The sequence below is a fragment of the Schistocerca americana genome, chromosome 6, assembly GCF_021461395.2.
Source record: "Schistocerca americana isolate TAMUIC-IGC-003095 chromosome 6, iqSchAmer2.1, whole genome shotgun sequence".
NCBI classification, from domain to species: domain Eukaryota; kingdom Metazoa; phylum Arthropoda; class Insecta; order Orthoptera; family Acrididae; genus Schistocerca; species Schistocerca americana.
The window spans coordinates 26,088,889-26,113,961 of record NC_060124.1 but is presented as its reverse complement, the minus strand read 5'-3'; positions in this window follow the sequence as shown (position 1 = coordinate 26,113,961).

Sequence of the window (25,073 nt, the reverse complement as noted above, 5' to 3'; positions counted from 1 at the left end):
TGATGAAGATCGGTTTCAGAGTGAATTAAATAACTTCCTGTTGGCCAAGTCCTTCTACTCCATCGATGATCTTCATAAGGATTGATTGTAGCTGATAACTCTGTCTGCATTAGAATTGTACAATATCCATGTACCCGAGTAAAAAAGTATCTAAAAGAAAAAAGGCTGCCGGAGTGGCATCTACATCTACATCTACATCTATACTCCGCGAGCCACCTTACGGCGTGTGGCGGAGGGTACTTATTGTACCACTATCTGATCCCCCCTTCCCTGTTCCATTCACGAATTGTGCGTGGGAAGAACGACTGCTTGTAAGTCTCCGTATTTGCTCTAATTTCTCGGATCTTTTCGTTGTGATCATTACGCGAGATATATGTGGGCGGTAGTAATATGTTGCCCATCTCTTCCCGGAATGTGCTCTCTCGTAATTTCGATAATAAACCTCTCCGTATTGCGTAACGCCTTTCTTGAAGTGTCCGCCACTGGAGCTTGTTCAGCATCTCCGTAACGCTCTCGCGCTGACTAAATGTCCCCATGACGAATCGCGCTGCTTTTCGCTGGATCATGTCTATCTCTTCTATTAATCCAACCTGGTAAGGGTCCCATACTGATGAGCAATACTCAAGAATCGGACGAACAAGCGTTTTGTAAGCTACTTCTTTCGTCGATGAGTCACATTTTCTTAGAATTCTTCCTATGAATCTCAACCTGGCGCCTGCTTTTCCCACTATTTGTTTTATGTGATCATTCCACTTCAGGTCGCTCCGGATAGTAACTCCTAAGTATTTTACGGTCGTTACCGCTTCCAATGATTTACCACCTATGGCATAATCGTACTGGAATGGATTTCTGCCCCTATGTATGCGCATTATATTACATTTATCGCAGAGCGGTTCTGGAGCCGCGCGACCGCTACGGTCGCAGGTTCGAATCCTGCCTCGGGCATGGATGTGCGTGATGTCCTTGGGTTAGTTAGGTTTAAGTAGTTCTACATCCTAGGGCACTGATGACCTCAGAAGTTAAGTCCCGTAGTGCTCAGAGCCAGTTTCTTTTTAAAAAAAACCTTTGACTCTTTCCAAATCCCAGAGACTCTTCTACAAGAGATCCTAGGAAGAAAATGGTTCAAATGGCTCTGAGCACTATGGGACTTAACATCAGAGGTCATCAGTCCCCTAGAACTACTTAAACCTAACTAACCTAAGGACATCACACACATCCATGCCAGAGGGGATCCTAGGAAAACGATAAATGTAATGTAATAGGCATCTGGGGGAGTAGGCAAACACATCCGCTCCCGTGTCTACCAGGAACGGCTGCTTCGTGTATTGCTTGGTGACGAAAAGGCCTGTTGAATCAGTTGCCGCCATCACCGAGCCCTTCTCGTTGTTTCCCATTTCCCATGGCGGGCTACACTGCTTGGACTCCGTGCCGAATCACCGAATCATTCGTGTTACCAACATACCCTCGTAGCTGGCGGCGAGCGGCTGCGACCCCGTGTTGAGATCCGTCGGTTGGTACTTGCATTCAGAGCCGCGACCTGCGCTGTAAGCTGTGCCAGTTGTGCCCGCAGCGATGCAAATGTTGCTGTGGTGCGACAGCTGCCTCATTTGCAGACGGATACATTTCCAGTGTACAGTCGGCCGTCTGCGTGAGCGCGTGAAAATCTGCCGCACACACCGTTAAGTACCTTCAGTGTGCCCAGCTGCTCATAACTGACTGCACTATTTGCCTGAGTGCGCAGACGATGTAACAATTGCGATCTCCAAGCTCTTCTGTGCGCAGCAGTTTCTCCAGTCTCTTGGTCTCTGTGACAGTCGTTTCGGTTAGTGCACTTTTAACTGTTCAGTACCACACCGTGGCTGGGGACGCGGCTAAAGATATCCTGTACTTCGCTGGCCATCTCTTCGTTTAGTGCCGCGACGACGTAGCTGTATTTCGTCTCGTCGGCGGTGACATGCGCCAACACACGCTGGGTCTACAGTCGAGCAAACCAAAGCACTGGGCGTTGTTGCCAAAAGCGAGGCGGTTTCACGGATGCGCGGCCGACTGCCGGGGTCGCTGGCATCTCGTTTGGGACTGCTGGTTCTGACGTGAGTACAGTCTTGGCTCCTCTGTTAAGCTGCAAGAGAAGTACGCCGCGCGGCTGGCGTAGTTGTTCGCGTGTACTTCGCGCCACGGAAGGTTTACGCATACGCTGTAGCCGACGCAGTCGTTCAACTCGTTAGGCTGCGCGATCACGATGGGGTCACCACTAAATATTGGGTATTTGACGAGATTTATCCCAACATCTACGAAGCATAACTACGGAGACAATACCTAAAGTACAGGGTTATTAGAAATGATTGAAGCGATTTCACAGCTCTACAATAACTTTATTACGTGAGATATTTTCACAATGCTTTGCACACACATACAAAAACTCAAAAAGTTTTTTTAAGCATTCACAAATGTTCGATATGTGCCCCTTTAGTGATTCGGCAGACTTGAAGCCGATAATCAAGTTCCTCCCACACTCGGCGCAGCATGTCCCCATCGATGAGTTCGAAAGCATCGTTGATGCGAGCTCGCAGCTCTGGCACGTTTCTTGGTAGAGGAGGTTTAAACACTGAATCTTTCATATAACCCCACAGAAAGAAATCGCATGGGGTTAAGTGGGGAGAGCATGGAGGCCATGACACGAATTGCTGATCGTGATCTCCACCACGACCGATCCATCGCTTTTCCAATCTCCTGTTTAAGAAATGCCGAACATCATGATGGAAGTGCGGTGGAGCACCATCCTGTTGATAGATGAAGTCGGCGCTGTCGGTCTCCAGTTGTGGCATGACCCAATTTTCCGGCATGTCCAGGTACACGTGTCCTGTAACGTTTTATTCGCAGAAGAACTTTAAACCGTGAAATTGCACAAAACACGTTAACTGTTGGTGAATTGCGATTTTGCTGCACGAATGCGTGAGGATTCTCTACCGCCCAGATTCGCACATTGTGTCTGTTCACTTCACCATTAAGAAAAAATGTTGCTTCTTCACTGAAAACAAGTTTCGCACTGAACGCATCCTCTTCCATGAGCTGTTGCAACCGCTCCGAAAATTCAAAGCGTTTGACTTTGTCATCGGGTGTCAGGGCTTGTAGCAATTGTAAACGGTAAGGCTTCTGCTTTAGCCTTTTCCATAAGACTTTCCAAACCGTCGGCTGTGGTACGTTTAGCTCCCTGCTTGCTTTATTCGTCGACTTCCGCGGGCTACGCGTGAAACTTGCCCGCACGCGTTCAACCGTTTCTTCGCTCACTGCAGGCCGACCCGTTGATTTCCCCTTACAGAGGCATCCAGAAGCTTTAAACTGCGCATACCATCGCCGAATGGAGTTAGCAGTTGGTAGATCTTTGTTGAACTTCGTCCTGAAGTGTCGTTGCACTGTTATGACTGACTGATGTGAGTGCATTTCAAGCACGACATACGCTTTCTCGGCTCCTGTCGCCATTTTGTCTCACTGCGCTCTCGAGCGCTCTGACGGCAGAAACCTGAAGTGCGGCTTCAGCCGAACAAAACTTTATGAGTTTTTCTACGTATCTGTAGTGTGTCGTGACCATATGTCAATGAATGGAGCTACAGTGAATTTATGAAATCGCTTCAATCATTTGTAATAGCCCTGTACATCTATGGTTACACACAGCGACCAAAAGTAAAAACAAAGAGTATGCAACACTGTGACTACATAACCTCTCATAAACTTGTTTGAGAAGCGGCACGGGACCGATGACCGTAGCAGTCTGGTCCCTTCAATCCCACAAACCAACCAACCAACAAGCGGCATTTTGTAGCGTGATGCTTTTCCATTATCACTAGGTACAATAAATCGTATCTAAAATCCAAAAGACCGACTGTGCCGTGCGCGGCTCTTGTTCATGCCATTTATTGTTTGTCATCTTCCGTTACGGTACTGCCGCATCGTTTTCTTATTCCATTTACTGGCGTCACGCCGGCCGGAGTGGCCGAGGGGTTCTAGGCGCTACAAAAAATGTGTGTGAAATCTTATTGGACTCTAGGCGCTACAGTCTGGAACCGCGCGACCGCTACGGTCGCAGGTTCGAATCCTGCCACGTACCTGGATGTGTGTGATGTGCTTAGGTTAGTTAGGTTTAAGTAGTTCTAAGTTCTAGGGGACTGATGACCTCAGAAGTTAAGTTCCATAGTGCTCACAAGGGAACCTCCCCATCGCACCCCCCTCAGATTTGGTTATAAGTTGGCACAGTGGATAGACCTTGAAAAACTGAACACAGATCAGTCGAGAAAACAGTTAGAAGTTGTGTGTAACTATGAAAAAATAATCAAAATATACAAACTGAGTAGTCCATGTGGAGATACGCAACTTTTTGGATGACGCGAGCTCAGTAGCGCCGTGGTCCCGTGGTTAGCGTGAGCAGCTGCGGATCGAGAGGTCCTTGGTTCAAGTCTTCCATCAACTGAAAATTTTTATTTTCAGGCAATTATCAGAGTTCAGGCACTCAAACATAATCAACTTCGCTCTCCAAAATTCCAGGACATGTTCAGATTTCCTTGGACATATACAGGTCTACACACGAAAAAATTTGAAAACGTTAAAAACATATTTTTTGAGAGCGCACTGAGGAAACTGTGCGACTGTGAAAATGTTGCATTCATTTGTTGCAGTTTATGTGACACACTCTTATGTTTTCATCACTTTTTTGGGAGTGATTATCACATCCACAAGAAAACCTAAATCGGGCAAGGTAGAAGAATCTTTTTACCCATTCGCCAAGTGTGCAAGTTAGGTGGGTCGACAACGTATTCCTGTCATGTGACGCACATGCCGTCACCAGTGTCGTATGGAATATACACTCCTGGAAATTGAAATAAGAACGCCGTGAATTCATTGTCCCAGGAAGGGGAAACTTTATTGACACATTCCTGGGGTCAGATACATCACATGATCACACTGACAGAACCACAGGCACATAGACACAGGCAACAGAGCATGCACAATGTCGGCACTAGTACAGTGTATATCCACCTTTCGCAGCAATGCAGGCTGCTATTCTCCCATGGAGACGATCGTAGAGATGCTGGATGTGGTCCTGTGGAACGGCTTGCCATGCCATTTTCACCTGGCGCCAGCGTTCGTGCTGGACGTGCAGACCGCGTGAGACGACGCTTCATCCAGTTCCAAACATGCTCAATGGGGGACAGATCCGGAGATCTTGCTGGCCAGGGTAGTTGACTTACACCTTCTAGAGCACGTTGGGTGGCACGGGATACATGCGGACGTGCATTGTCCTGTTGGAACAGCAAGTTCCCTTGCCGGTCTAGGAATGGTAGAACGATGGGTTCGATGACGGTTTGGATGTACCGTGCACTATTCAGTGTCCTCTCGACGATCACCAGTGGTGTACGGCCAGTGTAGGAGATCGCTCCCCACACCATGATGCCGGGTGTTGGCCCTGTGTGCCTTGGTTGTATGCAGTCCTGATTGTGGCGCTCACCTGCACGGCGCCAAACACGCATACGACCATCATTGGCACCAAGGCAGAAGCGACTCTCATCGCTGAAGACGACACGTCACCATTCGTCCCTCCATTCACGTCTGTCGCGACACCACTGGAGGCGGGCTGCACGATGTTGGGGCGTGAGCGGAAGACGGCCTAACGGTGTGCGGGACCGTAGCCCAGCTTCATGGAGACGGTTGCGAATGGTCCTCGCCGATACCCCAGGAGCAACAGTGTCCCTAATTTGCTGGGAAGTGGCGGTGCGGTCCCCTACGGCACTGCGTAGGATCCTACGGTCTTGGCGTGCATCCGTGCGTCGCTGCGGTCCGGTCCCAGGTCGACGGGCACGTGCACCTTCCGCCGACCACTGGCGATAACATCGATGTACTGTGGAGACCTCACGCCCCACGTGTTGAGCAATTCGGCGGTACGTCCACCCGGCCTCCCGCATGCCCACTATACGCCCTCGCTCAAAGTCCGTCAACTGCACATACGGTTCACGTCCACGCTGTCGCGGCATGCTACCAGTGTTAAAGACTGCGATGGAGCTCCGTATGCCACGGCAAACTGGCTGACACTGACGGCGGCGAGGCACAAATGCTGCGCAGCTAGCGCCATTCGACGGCCAACACCGCGGTTCCTGGTGTGTCCGCTGTGCCGTGCGTGTGATCATTGCTTGTACAGCCCTCTCGCAGTGTCCGGAGCAAGTATGGTGGGTCTGGCACACCGGTGTCAATGTGTTCTTTTTTCCATTTCCAGGAGTGTATAAGACGTGTTTTACTGGATCAAATGTTTTCGGTTCCCATTGCACAGGCACGTCCTTTCGTCTACTAATCGCACGGTTTTGCGGTGCGGTCGCAAAACACAGACACTAAACTTGTTACAGTGAACAGAGACGTCAATGAACGAACGGACAGATCATAACTTTGCAAAAATAAAGGAAGTAAAATTTTCGCTAGAGTGAAGACTTGAACCAAAGACCTCTCGCTCTGCAGCTGCTCACGCTGACCACGGGACCACGGCGACCGTGCGCTTACATCCTCCTCGATATTGCCTATGCTGCCGATGGACTACTCAGTTTGTATATTTTGCTTATTTTTATCATAGTTCCACACAACTTCTTCCTGTTTTCTCGATTGGTCTGTATTCAATTTTTCAAGGCCTATCCACTGTGCCAAATTATAACTAAATCTGAGGGGGGTGCGATGGGGAGGTTCCCTTGTCAGAGCCATTTGAACCATTTGATCCTGCGCAGAGATATCGGTTGTGTACCCTCTGCATGGTTGGGTCCGAGCCAGTGTCTCCGGGACGTCGGCAGTCCGAAGGAAGTCAGTTCAGTTGGGAGCAGCAGTCGGGCACCGAGCTGGCAGTCCGTAGCAGGCTGATCCGCACGGTGCAAGTATGCGCCGGGACCGTGGCCGACGCAGACGGAAGGCCGTTGGTCGGTCGGTCGGCTGGTCGTCGGATGGCGACATGCGGGCTGCTGAGCACCGACACCAGTATCAGTCGGGGACGAGTTGTCAGCCAGCAACAGCTGCGTCCGTATGGTGCTAGTATTCACCGGGACTGCTGTTGGCGAAGGTGGGCTGCCGTTGGTTGTTTGCTCGTCCGGTCGTCTCAGTCGACGACGAACACCATTTTCCAAGTCGGGATGTGGTTGGACCTTGTGGGTTCGCTGCAACTGAGCAGCGACGTAGTCTCCACAGTGCGAAGCCAGGCTTGGGTTTTCGGTGGCGGGCACGCGCTGTTGTATGTGGAGGCCCTAGCTGTGTGAGCGACTTTTCGCTTTCTTCCGAAGCAGGATCCTCAAGTTGAGTAATTAGTTATCTGTTCTTAAAACTCTCCAGTTACGATTTGTTCGTTATTTGTGGATTGTCGTTTGCTCATCCCATGACGCGTGTGATAACAAGTGGTGTTTTCTTGCCCACCATCTGCAGCCTCTGGTGGTGACTTTGTAACGCCGGAAATGCATATCCTCCTATTTCCATCTATTGTACTATAATTTGTTTTCCTTATTTTTGTTACCTGAATATATGACATTTCTGTGTCTTTACATATTGTAATTGTTTTACTATTTGTATATATATATTTATGCATTTATGTCGATGTATAATTGGTTTGTTTCGTAAATATTATTTGTATTTTTACGCTGGGTCTTGCCTAGGGAAAACTGCTATCGAACGATTACATCGATAGGTCGTGTGAAGAACCAAAGTGTGTAGGATCTTTGGTAGTGTTAACTCTGCCGCGTGGAGCGCGGGCCGAGCAGAGAGGGTCTGGCTGGGGTGGTGCAGTGGAGCAGGTGTGTTGTGTGAAGCTCCCGCGAGTTGCCGCGCTTTCGGGGTTTGGCAGCATGTAATTGCGCTCGACTCGCGATGATAGTTTCTGACATGGTGTCGCGGACGGGAAGCATTAGCTGGCGCACATCAAGAGCCCGTTTCGCCTGGTGACCGTGTCGAGAAGAAGGCGCGCCAACATCCAGCTTCTGCAACAGCGACGGCCGACAATGAGTGACTGTCGCCACCTCCTCGATCGACGGCTTCAAACCTTCAATCAACCAACAAGGAAGACTAAAAGCACGTAAAGTTTCAGAACTGTATGGCAGACCTCAGCTTTTCAAATTGTTCCATTTGCCTCGCAAAATTACAGCAACATGGGATGAACCTTTGTTGCTCATTGTCCCAATTGCATTGCCAAGCAGGGTCCCTTCCTTTTCCGAAATGAACCCGAGCGTCGTTGAAATTCAAACGCCAGCATAATTCCATTTCACTGCTTTAATTTCAAAGTTCAGTTAAAGTATTCATAGCTGGCTACAATATTCAGATTACACAAGCACAAATTAAGAGTGCGAGTTTTGTTACCGTGTTTTAGCTTACCTGTGACTGCAGCTCAGCTTGGTACGTACTAAATTTTACTATTGTTAATTGTTCAGAATCGTTTAGTTCAAGTTCATAGTTAAATCTCTTCTTTCTAAATTGCGTAGATTCAAGTAGCTTTAGAAATGATTGTTGAGGTAGTCCATGTATTTAGATGTGCTTCAGAAAGAAAGCTCACTATTAACTTCAGTCACTAAATTAACTTTCGATTTTCCGGTTTCATTAATTCTTTTGCTAAATTAAGTGTAGCGAAATTTATTACTTCTGACAAACTTTCAGTTTTCACACTACACGTGTCAACCTTCAGTTGCCACGCTTCTAGTGCTAATTATATGTGTAATAACCTTTCTTTTTCAGTTATTATAGTAATTGTCCATAGGACTGGCGACCGTAATTTCCCCCAAATCTCAAATATCTAATTACCGCTAGTTGATTGTTAACGTAACGGCCGCACATTTACTTTCTTTATTAACTTATCCCTATTTCAAAATTAATTTCCACCAGTTTCACTTGCATTTTTCCATTCATTTAGATGTAAGCCTTTCCTCCCTCTTTACCGACAGGTTAACTTCGGTGACGATTGCTTTTCCAAAATTCCCATTAGGTACACGCGGTTTCATTTTTCACTGTCATTAAGGTCGATAAGTGAGGGGGAGGTTACAACTTGACAGCTGTGACTTGTGTTTTCGGATTCTCTTAAATTCGTCTTCAATGATGCTTGATGCCTTGATCTTGGTGAGACCCAGTTTGAAGTTATTGGTATCTCGGATTACTCTTCATCGGCCGATATTTTCCATTATCTGTGCAGTTGGATTTGACCGTTGGAAATCGGTCAGATTGTGGGTCGGTCGTGAATCGTCCCTTGGTTGTGTTCCCTTCCGATTAAGAGGTTGTCGGTCTGGCTGCCTGTCTCACCTCACGTGCCTTACTGTTACTTCCCAGGCCGACTCTTGGAACCTTCTGAGCGCCGCTCCTTCAGTTTTACATAGTGATTCCCTTTTATTTTTAAGTACTGTGTATGGCCTTCAGCCGAGTTTTAAGATTTTTTAAATAGCATGGCTGTTCTTTTAGGCCTTAAGCCGTAAAAGTGTTTTCTGCATGGTGTGTGTGGCCTTCAGCCGGATTTTAATCTCTCTTAAATTATAAGTTAAAGATCTTTTTCTTGACCTTAAGTCATAAGATTGTTATTCTTTAGTATGAGACCTTCAGCCGAGCTTTACACGAAATATTTTCAGATAAAGCCTTCAGCCTTTTCAAATTGGAAGCTCTTCTTCCTAGGCCTTAAGCCATTAAATTGTTTGTTGATATGCGGCTTTCAGCCGATTTATCAGCCTATTTAGAATTACCATTGAAAGTTCTTGTTTTGGCCTTAAGCCGTAACACTGTTCTTGCTTAGTGTGTGGCCTTCAGCCTACTTTTATTGAAGAAAAAAAAAGTTTTTTTGAAAGAAGTGAAACTTCCAGGAGAACTCCTGTACCTCAATTCCTTGCTTAGGCCTTGGGCCCTGGATTTTCGTATGTGGTTTTCAGCCGATTAAAATCAAATCAAAGGAGCTCTTTCGTTAAGACCTCGAGAGTTTTTAATTCTTTCTTATGTTATTGTGTGTTTAACTAATAAAATTTATGTGTTGAGTCTAACTGACAGCAACTTGTTTTGGCCGCTTTCCACAAATATAACCTCACCCGCTCTGCCCTGCTAGACCAGGGATTTCACTAACTGGTTACAAATTTATGCCGAGACAAATCGCCAATTTAAATAACAGTTGCAGTTCATCATCCCTAATAGATGTACTGAAATATTCGAAAGTTTACGTGAATAAGACAAAATTGTAATATACGCATGAATTGTGGGAAGATAAATCCATGGTATACGTACAGCGATTGCCTGAATCCACCAGCAGAATAAAAAAAACTACACATGCAAATAACGTTTCTGATCGAGTCGTGAATGAGGTTTCAATCACCCGAGAATGCATAGAAGTACTAGTTTTTCGAAATGTACCTAATACTACCAATGTTTCTAAAAAAGCACGATAATTTCTATACCCTGGTCTCCCAAGCTGCGCTTTCTCACCATACTGACCGCTCACTCGTTATAACGTGTGCAGAAAGTAGTGAGCATTTGTGATGAGCTACGGACTGCAACACATCAGCTCTCTATCAGATCTCCATACAAAGTGTGTTCTGTTTCACATCCCGGGTCGAAGTGCTCTCCCCACGACCCCCAGAAGGACTGTTCTCCATCGTGTCTCCTCCATACAAGTCTGCACAATTCCCGTATGTCAATGAATAAAGGCTCTGCAAATTGCTGACCAGTGAAATTCTTGCTAAAAAGAATGTTTTACAACATTAGCCAGTCATTACATTCCATGCCCATAGTTCTCTATTTCAAACAGTGCGCTCATCTCCACAAACACATACTTTTCTCGGCCATTGGGGTCCTGACAACTCCCACTCTGCTGTTCTCTTAAGTTAACCAATGAGGAACCCTCTCACAAATTTTTAGGCCAGAGGTTATTGACCCTGTTGTAACCTGTTGTGACCGTGACTGGAACGGTCGCGGGGTGGCCGAGAAAGCGCGGCGGGACCAAACGGAAAGCGGCCCGCGAACAGACAAACGAACGGAAAGCACGGACACGAAACAACGACGGACGATGGAGAGAGACCTTACTACGACAACACGCAAGAAACAACGGAGTGACAGAGACAACCAAACGAATCCAAGACGTCCACGAGTAATGAAATCAAAGAACGATAAACACGTTGTCTGATGTCGAGGCGATGTGTCGAGACTCACGCAACGATTAGACTCGCTGGCTGAGCGAGAGGCAGGCGCTTAAATATTCCAGCGGGGGCGCCGCTATCGGCCGCTGCAACCTCGTGTTCCACTGTGGCGCCCTCACTCTAAATGCGGGCCAGGAGGCGCGCGACGCCACAGCTTACGTCACGATGCTGCAGAGACCTCTAGGGGTCTTCGACGTCCATGACACCTGCCGGGGGGATTCAAATTCCGCGGCGCGCCGTACCAGAGACCCTGCGGAAAACGCCACCAAAAAGTCTGCTCATAACAAAGAGAAACGAATGCACGTCCACAACGCACATGTCACCCCTCATGGAACGCAGAGACCTTTTTCAACTTTTATAATCCTGTCTTCCTCAGTTGCGTGTAATATTACGGTATATTAATAATTTTTACTTATGGACCGTCTGACAGCAACTGAATAAAACACAATTTTAGTGCCATACGCGTTTCGCCTTTATTTTCTGCAAGGCATCATCAGTGGCCTGGAATATGTACATATGTTAGCTATTTTATTTACATTTTTGTCATTGTGCCTATAGGTTATAAACAGTTCTGGTGGTTATTTCCTATTAAGTAGTAATGTTTTGAACTGTACTTACAGGTTGCGTGGACAATTTCCTACATATTACGCTCCTGTTCCATTTTTGGTGTTGTTCTTCTTCTTATGAACGCCAATTCGCGGTTTCTTTCCCCATTCCACAACACTATGCACTGAACGCTTCTTTTAAAGCAATGTTTTGGTTTCTGTTGCCGACTGTCAAACGTTTTTGCCAAAGATCGAATGTTATTGCCAAACTTATGAGTGTAACTATTGAAGTATCTGTGGTCTGTTCGTGTGTGCATTTGTGTGTGCGTTTGTGTATGTGTGTGTGTGTGTGTGTGTGTGTGTGTGTTTTGGTGTGATATATATTTTTTTGTGCTGTGTGTGTGTGTGTGTGTGTGTGTGTGTGCGTGTCTCCAGATGATGTGGGGAAGAGTTTTATTTTTTTTTTTATTTTTTGTTTTATGTTATCATTTCCTTTACTATGTGTAGTAGGGAGCCTGTGCTGATGTGTGTTTGTTCATTTATCACATGTTTGTTTTCTGCTATGGCTTTCTGGATGTGCAAGTTTTCTTGCATTTGTATAAGATGTTTGTCATGGTTGCTTATTCTCATTATTTTCATTTCTTGTTCCATGTTTGTGGGATGATGGTTGTAGTGTTTTAAATGCTCTGCAAATGTGGAATGGTTTGTTTCATACTTCCAACATCTGATATGTTCTTTGTATCTTGTTTGAAAATTCCTACATGTCATGCCTATGTATACTGCATCACAACTTTGACATTCAAGTTTATATATTCCTGATTGTTGGAATTTGTCTCTCTCGGTAGCTGGCTGGCTTAGGTGTGATTGAAGGGTTTGCCCAGGCTTATATGCTATTTTGAAGCCCTGTCTCTTTAGGATGTTTGCAACTCTGTGTGTTAGTTTATGTGTGTAGGTCATGGTGTACCATCTGGTTCTTTTCTGTGTGGTGTTGCCATTGTGTGTGTTTGTTGAGTGTGTTTGTAAGTTTTCAGCTTGTGAGTTCTTTTGTATTGTGGAACTGTTGTGTTTGTTTTTTATTAGTGTTTTTATTTTTTGATTGAGCTTGTGTACCACATGTGTGTCATACCCGTTGTTCCTAGCTATTTGTATGATTGTACTCATTTCTTGTTCATAGTTTCTCTTGCTGAGTGGGATTCTGTTTAATCTATGTAACATGTGTCTTAGTGCCGCAAGTTTCTGGCTCTGGGGGTGGTTGGATGTGGAATGTATTATTGTGTCTGTGGCTGTTGGTTTTCTAAAGATGTTAAATGTATGTTTACCGTTTTCTTTTTTAATTGTAATGTCAAGAAAATTTATTTGATTTTCTTTTTCCTTCTCAAGTGGAATGCCAATGAGAGCTGTTATCAACTTCAAGAAAGCTCCAGCATACCACATAGCCAAACACCTCCAAAAGTTAGTCACAAAACACTATAAAGTAGAAAACAACAGAACAGTGATAAACACAGGAAACCTAATAGAAAACATACAGAACATACAGGTACCACACACAGCATCACTGATTTCATTCGATATAGAAAATATCTACACCTCCATCCCTATCACAGAAACAATAGAAATCATAGAACAAAATCCCTCATCCCACAGCAACCTCACCACAGATGCAATAAAAGAAATAACAAAAATGCTCAGACTGACAACTGAACAAAACTACTTTCAGTTTGAGAAAGAATATTATCTACAAACTGATGGACTGCCCATGGGATCCCCAATATCAGGAACACTAGCAAACATTTTCATCAGTCACCTAGGAAATCAGATATTTGATAAGATAACCACAAATGAAAGTTTCAAAATCATATATTGGTACAGATACGTGGATGACATTATTTGTCTGGTAGATGAGCCAAGTGAAAAAATAGATGAACTCCATTCAGAAATAAACAAAGCTCATCAGAACATAAAATTCACACTTGAAAAAGAGAAAGAAAATCAAATAAATTTTCTTGACATTACAATTAAAAAAGAGAACGGTAAACATACATTTAACACCTTTAGAAAACCAACAGCCACAGACACAATAATACATTCCACATCCAACCACCCCCACAGCCAGAAACTTGCAGCACTAAGACACATGTTACATAGATTAAACAGAACCCCACTCAGCAAGAGAAACTATGAACAAGAAATGAGTACAATCATACAAATAGCTAGGAACAACGGGTATGACAAACATGTGGTACACAAGCTCAATCAAAAAATAAAAACACAAGTAAAAAACAAACACAACAGTTCCACAATACAAAAGAACTCACAAGCTGAAAACTTACAAACACACTCAACAAACACACACAATGACAACACCACACAGACAAGAACCAGATGGTACACCATGACCTACACACATAAACTAACACACAGAGTTGCAAACATCCTAAAGAGACAGGGCTTCAAAATAGCATATAAGCCTGGGCAAACCCTTCAATCACACCTAAGCCAGCCAGCTACCAAGAGAGACAAATTCCAACAATCAGGAATATATAAACTTGAATGTCAAAGTTGTGATGCAGTGTACATAGGCATGACATGCAGGAATTTTCAAACAAGATACAAAGATGTTGGAAGTATGAAACAAACCATTCCACATTTGCAGAGCATTTAAAACACTACAACCATCATCCTACAAATAGGTCTCCGATTCACTCAGGATTTATTGTTGCAACAGTGCATCGGAGTACAAGAAATGATTGCAATTGCAAACCAATAGCACCGGGTATCGAGCCACGCTGAAACTCATATTAGTCACAGATATTATACAAGATTTCGGGAGGGGGGGGGGACATCATTAAAACAAACGCGTTTGTCGTTGCGGCGGTATCTTTTCACAAAATTCCAATCAGTAACACCCTCCTCCGATTACGAAAATATTTTGTCGACGCTGACCTACTTAGGGAGAAAAGGTCATCGCAATAAAATGACGGACATCATATCTCGCACGGAAAAACATCGGTGTTCGTTTCTTCTCGCTGTTTGATACTGGAATAATAGAAAATTATTGTGAAGGTGGTTTGATTAAACTTTTGCCAGTCACTTAAGTGTGAGCTGCAGAGTATCCACGTAGATGTATATGTAGTAAGTGTTGTAGCGTCTACGGGAGGTAACGCGGGCGCTGACTCCAGCTTCCAGTCGGTCGTGCAGATGGCCAATACTGCACTGGGACATGGTAGCCCACAACTGCTCGACCTGTTCGCGTAGTTATGTAAGAGTTGGTGACTGATGAATCACACAAGCCACTGTTCGTCCCATCATATCACACACATGCCCAATTGGAAACAAGTCTGAAAATCGTGCTGGCCGTGGAAGTTGCTGCTCGTCTTGCAGAGCACGTGGAGTTTCACAGAGAGTGAGTGGGCAATCGTTATCCTGTCGGAACAACGTATCACCTTTCTGTTGCAAGAACGGCAAAAGAACGGGTCTAACAATATTCTGTACTGCCTCATTCCCTTCTCAACCACTGCTTCATTTTCATGTTCATCGATGTACGAATAATATAAAGATATATATACTTTCGCTCCCTATGTTTTTTTCCACTAACTTCAGAATTTCATAGACTGTATTCCAGTCAGTACCGTCAAAAGCTTTCTCCAAATTGGCAAATACTGTAACGGTAGGTTTGCCTTTCCGTAACCTATAATCTAAGACAAGTTGTCTGGTCAGTAGTGCCTGGCGTTTTCCTGCATTTCTCCAGGACACAAACTGACCTTCCCCTTCCCACCGTCACTTCCGGCAGCGCCTCATCTCCTAACTTCCAAACTTCACAGAAATTCTCATACTTTGCGGGACGAGCACTCCTGAAAGAAAGAGACTATTGCGGAGACATGGCCTAGCCACAGCCTGGGTATTGTCTCCTGAATGAATTTTTCACCGTGGAGGATCTTGGGATGGAGTCCCTGTGCCGAAAGTTATTTTTTCATTTTCAATTTTTACGTTACATACACTGCACATAAACCAAAATAATGTTCAATATATTCTACTTACTAACATCTTCATAATTGGCCTCATAAGAAAGAGCAAAGGAAAATTGGGGATTGGAAATAAATTTCCAGGAAGGGATTAGAAGGTGTGCACGAGAACTTGGCATATAAAATTACTTTTCTTATTTTACAGTTGATGATTTACACGTGCTGGGGCGACATTCATCGTAAAAACAGGAGAACCAATAATTTTCTAGACAACTTGTATGTGTTATAAACGCCACTTTTTTTTTACAATTACATGGTTGTTTTGAAGGTTCTATAAATGCAAACTCTGTTTAATACGTAAAAGGTTGGCAGCAAAACCATGCATGACATCATTTCGCAAAATACGAGGGCGGTTCAGAAAGTAACCTCCGATTGGTCACAGTGCGGGTTGTGGGGGGAGTAGCGACGCCATCTGTGCGTTCACGCACTCAACAGGTTAGTCGGCATCAAGCCGTGGTCGAGTGAACGTCGTACCTGCGCTAGTTTTGTTTTTGTGGCAGTTTGAAATGTGTGCTGCAATAGAAAACCCCGCCAAATGTGAAGTGCGTGCTGTCATAAGGTTTTTTACAGCCAAAGGATATTCTGCAGCAGCTATTCATCATGAGCTTTGTGCCGTGTACGGACCAAGAGTTATGAGTGAAGGAGTTGTCCGTGAATGGGTACGTTTATTTAAAAGTGGACGAGAAAACGTTCATGATGAAGAGAGGAGTGGTAGACCATCATTGGTGACTGACGAACTCGTTCAGACAGTTGATGCAAAAGTTCGTGAAAATCGACGTTTCTCAATGTCGGAGTTGTCTACTGGTTTTCCACAGATTTCTAAGACTCTCTTGTACGAGGTAGTGACAGCAAGATTGGGTTACCGTAAGTTCTGTGCACGATGGGTGCCCAAAATTCTTACCGACCGCCACCAAACTCAAAGAATGGCCTCTGCATAAGACTTTCTGTCACGTTATGAAGATGAAGGAGAACCATTGTTAAACAGAATCGTGACCGGTGACGAAACCTGGATTAAGTACGTGAACCCTGAGACAAAAGAACAATCAAAGATGTGGGCACATTCAAATTCGCCTACCAAACCAAGAAAAGCCTCGCAAGATTTTTCTGCCAGAAAACTGATGGCAACGGTGTTTTGGGATGCCAAAGGGGTGTTGTTGGTTGAATTCATGGAACGTGGTACGACCATTAATCAAGACGTGTACTGTGAAACAATAAAAAAGTTACGACGGGCTATACAGAACAAACGCCGTGGTATGCTGACTTCCGGTATCGTTTTTTTGCACGATAATGCCCGTCCTCACTCTGCTCGCAGAACAACGGCCCTTCTTGAGTCCTTCAAGTGGGAAGTTATCAACCATCCACCTTACAGCCCAGACCTGGCGCCAAGTGATTATCATCTCTTCATGCATTTGAAGAAATGGCTCGGGTCACAGCGGTTTGATGACGACGAAGAGCTCAAAGATGCGGTCACAGGCTGGCTCCAGGCACAAGCGGGTGATTTTTATGCAGAAGGAATTTCAAAGCTTGTGAAGAGATACGATAAGTGCCTCAATCGCTATGGAGACTATGTAGAAAAATAGTGCAAAGATGTAGTTGTAAGATGTATATATTAAAATATTTTTATTTAACTTGGTGTATTTTTTTAAATCAACTGGAGGTTACTTTCTGAACGGCCCTCGTATTTACGAGGAGAGTTGGTGATGGCAATGGAACGTGGTACATTCTTCTCAGGATGTGATTTCTTTTTGTCTCTTGATGAGATAAGAGCAGTTTCGAAGCTTCTTGGTCAAACTCTTACCTGACGATAAAACCTTTCGTTCTCCTACATGTAGGGTTTTATCACATCAGTCAAAAGTTTTTGTTGTAAGTACTGTTGTAAGTTTCCAGATTTTGACGAACTAATGACATTTATATATTTTGCACGTACTCGTCCACCGATTCTTGAATCCTCGGTCCAAAAGGGCCAGTGCTCTCTGGTAAGCATATGTACTACTTGCAGAGATTTTGCCGGCCGGTGTGGCCGTGCGGTTATAGGCGCTTCAGTCTAGAACCGCGTGACCGCTACGGTCGCAGGTTCGAATCCTGCCTCGGGCATGGGTGTATGTGATGTCCTTAGGTTAGTTAGGTTTAAGCAGTTCTAAGTTCTAGGGGACTGATGACCACAGATGTTAAGTCCCATAGTGCTCAGAGCCATTTGAACCATTTTTGGCAGAGATTTTGCAGCAAGGGTCATGGCATATTGCACTACATCAACATCTACATCATACTCCGCAAGCCACCTAATGGCGCTTGGGAAGACTGATTGTCGGTAAGCCTCTGTATTTAATTTCTCGAATTTTCTCCTCGTGGTCAATACGCGAGATCTGTTTTATTTGGCCATTCCAATTAAAGTCTCTCTGGATAGTTACTCATAGATATTTTACGGCAGACGCTGTCTCCAGCTGTTTGTCATCAATAGTGTAGCTGTACAGTAGTGGATTTCTTTTCCTATGTATGCGTAATATGTTACATTTATTTACGTTCACGGTCAACTGCCAGAGCCTGCACCATTCATCAATTACCTACAGGTCGTTCTGCAAATTCTTACTATCTTTTGGCGTTGCTACTTTGGTATAAACAACTGCATCATCTGCGAACAGCCTTAAAGAGCATCCGACACTTTCTACTAGATGATTTATATATATTGTAAACAGCAACGGTCCGATCACACTTCCCTGCGTTACTCCGGATATTACCTTTACATCTGTCGATTTAGTTCCGTTAAGAGCGACGTGTTCTGTCTGCAAGAAAGTGCAAGAAAGTGGTCCTGAAGCCTTTCCACTACTAAGCGATTGTAGCTGCTTTTCAATTCCGCGATCGGTTATCTCAATATCTGCCATTTCGACGTTCGCACGTCGATTGAAAGGAAGGACAGTGTTACGATCTACCGCGGTGAAACAACTGCGGAAGACTGAATCCAAGATTTCGTCCTTATCTCAGTTACCTTCCGTTTCAGTGCCGGTGTGGTCGCTGAGAGAATGAGTAGATGATTTTGACCCACTTACTGATGTTACATACGACCAAAATCTCTTAGGGTTTTTACTCAGGTCTGTTGACAACGTCTTACTTTCGAAATCACTGAATGCTTCTCTCATTGCTCTCCTTACGCTCATTTTTGCTTTGTTCAGCTTTTGTTTGTCGGCTAGGTTTTTACTTCTCTTGAATCTGAGATGAAGTGCTCTTTGTTTACGTAGCGCTTTTCTAACACGGCTATTAAACTATGGCGGATCTTTCCCATCCCTTAAAACCTTATTCGGAACATGCTTGTCTAGGGAATATTGAACGACGGCTTTGAATTTCTATTTGTTGTCCATATCTTCGTCCTCATCACCGTATACAAGTGGGTTACCTTGTTCATATTTCGGTTTATTTGCAGCGCAAGTAGCGTAATAATTGAAAATAACTAATAAAAGTTCTCGTATAGGGACTCGAATTCACGACCCTCGAGTCTCCGTTGTGTACTCTTCCCAACGTACAGTTTACCAACTCGTTTCGGAACCTGGACGTTATAGGAAAATGGACATACAATCCTACAAAACTGTACTCCTTTTAGATTTTTGGGGTCGTTGATTACGAATCCGAATTCCGAATTATGAAAATCAAAATGGCGGGTGCAATTTGGCGGATCAATAATTATAAATCTAGCGGATTCGAGTAAAACTTAAATAAACTTAAATAAAAGTATTTTAAAGTCGCTGATAACGAACTATAAGTCAAAATTACTGTATTGAAATGTTTTATTCGATATTTTACGTTTTTCAATCGAAATCGTAGTGACATTCGTCACTATCAGGATGGTCCTATTCTGGTTGCACACTGGGAGATGCTTCGGAAAACATGTTTTTTTTTTTCTTTCTGGAATGTCGAGGTGAGCGGGCCCAAAGGTGCCAGAAGCCGATGGAATACATGTATCGTTTTATAATGGGAATATTGCCTCACAAAATCTCGGCCACGACAGATATTATTTCGGGCTTCCTGTGCCTCTTCACATAGACAGCCAACCGGTAACGGAGTAGCTGCGATTGTGGGATATCCGTGCATCAAAACTATGAGGATTGATGCCGATATCGGGCATTATTGCAGAATATTGTGCATTACTGCAGAATAATTGTCGACCAGGGGCACTGCCGCACTACAGAAAAATGACCGTCCACTAAAAACGTGCAGATGTTGCACGGGGGCTTAATTACCTATAATGCAAATATTTTTTAATTTTCAGTAGCTGACTGTCCGGTTACGAAGTCTCGTAACCGGTTGGCCCTGACTGGCATTTGTACGCAATCTGACTGCATAGAATAACAACAAAGAATGAAACGAAATTTCCGTTAACACAATTAATTAAGTCCCCAGCAACTATAAAACCTACGAAACAACAAAACACAAGTGTAGCTGTTCTGTGTGTGGAAGTGTGATTCAATGTACACATCTGGCACGGTTCTTCCTCAATACGACCAGATAATTTAAACACCATTTATACTGAAGTAATTAAAAAAAACCAGAAATACTATAATTGCACATAGAAACCAGAAATACAGTCTAATACAAGAACACGAGCCAGATGCTTTGTTGACTGAACCTGTGACCAAGAGGCATTATTGTTTAAGACATTGAAATAATAAAAAAAGGAATTTATTACCTTCATATATATTGACGAAAAGCACACTCTGATCATTACAGCATCCCCAATCCAACAACATCTGGTGTCTAACCCATCAAAACAATACTACAAGTTCTGAACAAGCACTCACTACCGCAACTTCTCAACTACAACTCGCTACTGCAACATCTCAACAAGCACTGCCTACTGCTACTTCTCAATAAGCACTCTCCACTACCACATCTCAACAAACACTGCCTACTGTTACTTCTCAATAAGCACTCTCCACCACGACTTCTCGACAAGAACTCTCCACTACCACATCTCAACCAACACTGCCAGTGGAGGCGGCTGAATAACACTCTTTGGCGCAATCTCTGGCGCTGTGGCTCAGTGTAGCCACCTTTCAATGTGTGCACGCAAAGACATTTGAACTCGACAACTATTAAGCTAGTAGGAGAGCCATTTACGAAAGTGGAGGCACACAGAGTAAATTTCGAAGCTAACGATTTCGGGTAATAGCGGCTGTAGCTTAGTTTTTCGATGAGGTGACAAGTATCGTGTTGGACCTCCGTTTGCTTGGCATGTTGCAGCAACTAGATGTGGCAGGGACTCACCAAGTCATTAAATATTGAGCCGTGCTACCTTTACAGTCGCCTATAATTTCGAAAGTGTTGCTGGTCAGGATTTTGTGAACTAACTAACTTCTCAATTATTCCCAACTAATGTTAGATGAGATTCGTCTCGGCCGACTTGGGTGGCCAAATCATTCGCTCGAATTGTCAAGAACATTCTTCAAACCAATCGCGAACAACTGTGAAACGGTGACATGGCACATTGTCATCCATACAAATTTCAACGTTATTTGCGAACATGAAGTCCGTGAATAGCTCCAAATGGTCTGCAAGTAGCCAAACATAACGATTTCATGTCAATGATCGGTTGAGTTGGACCGAGTCGATTCCACGTAAACAGTACGCGCGGCATTATGGAGCTACTATCACCTTGGACAGTGCCTTGTTGACAACTTGGGTCCATCGTTTCGTTGGGTCTACTCCACACTCGAACCCTGCCATCCGACTCACCTGACCAGGCCACGGTTTCCCAGTCGTCTAGGGTCCAACCGACATGGTCACGAGCAATGGAGAGGCGCTACAGGCGATGTCGTGCTGTCAGCAAAGGCACTCGAGTCGGTCGTCTGCTGCCATAGCCCATTAACGCAAAATTTTCCCCGACTGTCCTAACGGATTCGTTCGTCGTACGCCCCATTTTGATTTCTGCGATTGCTTGACGCAGTGCTACTTGTCTGTTAGCACCGACAACTCTACGCAAACGCTACTGTTGTCGGCTACGTGAAGGCCGTCGGCGTTGTCCGTGGTGAGAGTTATGCGTGAATATTGGTGTTCTCGGCACACTCTTGACACCATGGATCGTGGAATATTGAATTCCTTACGATTTCCGAAATGGAATGCCCCGTGCGTCTAGGAGGATGCTAAGTTCACCCAACCTGGATATGATGTGACGTCATTATGACGTATATACGCTTTAGTCGATTAACACACCTATCGACTTTTACGAACGTTCGAGATTCTAAACTGTCGTCAGCTAGTGGTTTGTTTTGACACGTGCGATTCTGATAACAGCTCAGTGTGGCAGCGTATATGTATTTCGCCAAAATAAAAGAGCTGGTTATTAATAGAACTATTCCTGACTGTGGCCTTGAAAACACCACAGACAATATGTTTCGTAAAAAAGTGAAGTCTTCTTACGTCCCGACCAGATTTGATTGTGTGATTGTTGTGTTGAACGCTTACGCCGAAAATAATATTTATTTATTATCAATATTTTAGTATGGTTTCATACAATTGGTCTTGTCAGTACATATTACATTGTAGCAGCATACTCTTGCTGACTTTTTTTCTTAATTTATATAGCTGAAAGAGAACTTGTGCAAGTTTGTTAGCTAAGTAATTTATATGTCCATCTCAAGATACTCTTTTCTCAACCATAATTCCAAGTAATTTTACACTCGGACCGCAGAGACAGGTACCTTAGTGTCCAGTAATGACTGGTGTGTAGAATCATTGAATTTCGAACTTAAAAAGAAAAATATGAGGCATTGTTGAAGAAAAATCGTCGACCGGAGATGAAATATGAGGGGAAGTAGATTTCTCAATGTAATCTTAACCAAAGGTTAGTGTCTTGACGCATCTAAAGATTTTGGCTGCTGAGTGCTTCTTCTCACCGAGTACGAATAACCGACGCACTTCAGTTGGGTCAGAAGTACATCAATTTCTGCTTGAGATTCACAATAACCACGCAATTGCCCGTCGTCATCGATGCTGAACTCTTTCAGATTTTCTCTCATTAGTCTCTCGAATGCTGAACACATAATTAGAGACGAGCAAACGAAAAACTACGCACAGGACACAAACACAGTACAATACACGATTTAAACGCAAGGAACGCAAAACACATTTAAACGAGTGGCGCAGAGCACAGCGCTACCCTGTCACTACCTCTCGAAAGTTCACAAAAGTCGAATAGTCGATATACGGTTTCTATCGTTTTCGATGTAGCGTGTATACGTCATAATGACGTCACATCGTATCCAAGTCCAGTGAACTTAGCATCCTCCGTGCGTCTATTTGCAACTACCACTCCGAGTTCAAAGTCTGTTAAATCCCGTCGACGGCCGTAATTACGTCGGATACCTTTTTACATGAATCACTTGAGTACAAACGACAGCTCCGCCAATACATTGCCCCTTTATATTTTGTATACACGATACTATCGCCATCTGCATACGTGCGTATCGCTGACCCATGACTTGTTATCTCAGTGTAAGTCGAAATAAACGTACCTTCTGGAGTGCTGTCCACTGTATTTGACACTGAGAGCTGAGCAAGTTCGCTGTCATAAATTAAATAGGCCACACAAACAATATCTGAAAAGTGTGTCGTCGCCCAGTTCACTGTTTACCGGCAACTGTCACGTACGTGTCATATCAACTTGCGACTGGAGTGCCATCGCAACAATGGACAAGTAACCACCCGTGCAATCTACAAGAGGTTACGTCGGACTACAGTCGGAACATGTGCTTTTTTCTGTTTCTGTTCTGTTCAGGTTTTGAACCAAGCCTGGGCTCCACGCTAACATACAGGTAAATTGCTGATCCCTCGCTCTTTCCGCGTCAGAAATGCTATATTTTTTTCTAAATGATTGGCCATCTGGAGCTCCCACTTCCGTCACTTTCGTTTGTGGCCAAGACCAGCTTATATCATAAATTTAGACGAAATCGGTAGTGGCGTATAGGCACGGCCCCTTTGTTGGTGGCAACGTATTCTGTACTTAATTAATATGAACCCATACGTGTCCAGTAAATACTTGAGTAGAACCCAATTACATTTTTCAATAATGCACGCTAGGATCGTATCGAGATAAAATGCACTCGTTACTGGACCTGCGGGCGGTCAACCGACTACTCTTCGATGCACTGGTGGTAAACAATGAGCTGAGCTGCTTTCTATCTCGTTTCCTCGTCTAAACCTCCCTCATAGCTCATTGATAATGAATGTATCCAGCCTGTATCGGTTCCCTGTTGACACAATGTGTATGCTTCCCGAAAGTATGGACGAACTACCACTATTTATTTCTGTAATTCATCTATTAATTTTCCGCTGATAGGTTGCAGGGACCATTTGTATTCTGGAAATGTGGATTCTTGGTCTTTCCCACTTTAGCTGCCTCGTTTTTTAGGCTTCCGTACCGCCAAGTGGTACAAACGGATCCCATAAGGGTCAGTTTGTTGTCCGTCCGTCTGTTTGTCTGTCTTCAGAAACCCATTCTCTCAGGAACGGATTGAGGTATCAAGTTTATTTTTATGCTATATATTGAGCTCTACAGTGGCTTGGCTATGTAACAAGTCAGTGCAGTCAAAAGATACGGCCATTTACGTGACGTATTTTGATACTCGCAGACTCAGTCATCTAAAACGAGAGGGTACTTCCTGTTGACCTACGATCAGGAACTTTGTCAGCTATGAAGGTTTCACAGCACAAGTAAAGCAAAGATCCGACAATTGTTGATTTACAGTTGTTTCACTCGACAAATATTTGTTTTTTCATTCGTTATCCGACGTCAAACTTGGAATTAAAACGATCAGCAGTTCTGCATTCAGGCTGACTGGGTCGCGTTGGTAAAAGTCAAACGGCTCATATGACACGTTTCGGAATTCATCCACCATCACATCAGCAATCGTTCCTGTAAATCTGATGATATATAAATTCCGAACCGTGTCGTATGAACAATAAGGCCACTCCCTGCCTGATGTTTCATTTTCACCATGCGAGTCAACCTGAATGCAGAACTACTGATTATTATAATACTGGTCGCCTGCCTCCTGAATGACATTATGTCATATTTATATTACTGAAAGTAAAATATTCTCAAAAATCTAGGAATACCTGCGACCGGTATCTTGCCAATATGATCGTCAATGACAGGCAAATATGGTCGAGATTCTCGATTCCAGGAATGGATGACCTCTCTCTATACATAATTAAATTTGTACGAAACCCATAGTGCGCGAGTTCTGCTCGCTCCTGGCCATTTTTTAAAAATTTTTATTGACAGCAACACTCTGATGTAAATTCTGTTTGCAGTATCCCAGTTACTTCTGCCCATAAACAATTGAGATCACTCTGCA